This window comes from Sminthopsis crassicaudata, chromosome 2 (genome assembly GCF_048593235.1).
Source record: "Sminthopsis crassicaudata isolate SCR6 chromosome 2, ASM4859323v1, whole genome shotgun sequence".
Classification (NCBI taxonomy): domain Eukaryota; kingdom Metazoa; phylum Chordata; class Mammalia; order Dasyuromorphia; family Dasyuridae; genus Sminthopsis; species Sminthopsis crassicaudata.
In genome coordinates this window covers 659,553,589-659,555,702 of record NC_133618.1, presented here as the reverse complement: position 1 = coordinate 659,555,702, position 2,114 = coordinate 659,553,589, and positions in this window count along the sequence as shown.

The following is a 2,114-nucleotide window of genomic DNA, read 5'->3' as shown; positions in this document are numbered from 1 at the left end:
GCAAACACAAGCCAACACCGGCAGCCAGACACATCTTCAATCACTTGTATAGGGACACTTCTCTGACCACGAAGGGTGACTAGGACCCCACGAGCAATTTTTCTGGTCCAGCTGATCACTTGAAAACTGGTGCATGCTTACCTCTTCAATTTAAAGATGAGGCGCAAGATCATACCAACATAAGGTTTTGAGCCCATACCTAGTCAGCAAACTTCCTTTTGTGCCTTTTTAAATGTTGACTGGCAGTTTTCAGAAGAAATCAAAACTTTCTGTAGTCACATGACAAAAAAGTTATAAATCACTATTAGAGAAATGCAGATTAAAATAACTCTGAGATATCACTTCACAACATTCAGAGTGGCCAATGTGACAGATATGGAAAATGATAAATGTTGGAAGGGATGTGAAGAGTTACTTTGAGACCTGAAATTTAGGATGGATTCAGAGAGGAAAACAGCTTCTGAAAGGAAAAAAAAAAATTAAAAAAGGACCTCTATGTACAAAAATATTTATAGCAGCTCATTTTGTGGTGACAAAGAAATAAAAATTGAGAAGATGCTCATGAATTGGGGAATGGCTAAACAAGTTCTGGTATATAATTATTATGATGGAATACTATTGTGTTCTAAGAAATAAGCAGGATGATTTCAGAAAAATCTGGTAAGGATTCTATGAACTAATACAAAGTGAAGCAAGCAGAGCCAGGATAACACTGTACACAGGAACAGCAATATTTAATGATGATCAATCATACTTGGCTACCTTCAAATACAATAATCTAAGAGAGTTCTGAAGGACTTAAAAAATGCTATCCACCTGCAGAGAAAGAACTGACAGAATCTGAATGTAGACTGGACCATGTTTTTTTAATTCTTGATTTTTTTGACATGTTTTCTTTTGTAACATGGCTAATACAGAAATGTTTTGCATGACTGCACATGAAAAATCTATTATCAAATTGCTTGCCTTCTCAACAAGGGGCAAAGGGATTGAATTTGGAACTAAAAAAATTTTTTGTAATTGAAAAAAAAAATTTAAAAATAAAGTTATAAAATGTATTTTTAAAAATGCTGCTTGGACCAAACTTAGTCTTAGAGCAGAATGCTCACAACCATTTTCATATAGGTATTACTCATCTGCATGACTTGTATTTTCTTATTTTTAAATTAAATTTATATGGCTTTTCCAGGTCAAATATTAAATAACACCAAGACAAAGCATTCACATTAGTTTGAGCATCAGTACAGTAACATAACTATTTCTGGAGACTTGTTTTTGCAGAACTTGGATGTGAATTTGTCATTCTCATCTCACCTAAAATAAATGGAAGCTGTAAATTTATCATAACCTTATTTTATAGTCAGTTAAGAGTACTTTGAGAAATGCTTTTATAATTCAAAGGAAAATCAAACTAAAACTTTTGAATCTACAGTCAAAAGCACAATTGAAAGTTGCCTTCTTGGGTTTTACAGAGTCAGCTTCAATGTGTGCTCGATCACCAGCCATCCCGGCTACATTCAGCAGACATGCTGAGTGGATGTAATTGTGCTCCACTTAGCCCCCATTTCTGCCCCATTTATATTCCCAGGTTAGACAATAAACTTCGGGGGAGTTCTGTCTTAAGAGATTGGACCTTACCACCAGTACTGTTCTCAATAGCAATATGGGAAATGAAAGCATGCATCTTCCTGCAGAGACAAGGTAGATGCTTCCCAGTGATGCAGTGGCAAAGAGGGGTGTGTGTGGGGAGCTTAGAAGGCAGGAACTAGATGGCAGGAGGCAGGGCACATTCTCACAACACAAAAAAGTGGCTAGTTAGTCTGTTAAGCTCCCATTGCTTAAAAGGAACTTTAACCTTCAGCAATGTCCACAGGAAGAAAATCATTCTCGCCTTCTCAGAAGGCAGAGCTAATGCAGAGACCAAGAACTCGGGGCCCTCATCCAACTTCCCTTCCTCTCCCAGCTGCAGAAACATGAGTCCCCAAATGCAGCTGCTTAAGACCTAGTGCGGTAACACATCCGTGAGGAAACAAGGCACAGCCTTTGGGGGAACCACCCCAGACTGGGGCAGGAGGTCTACAGAGACAAAGGCATAAAAATCACAGACAACTTAA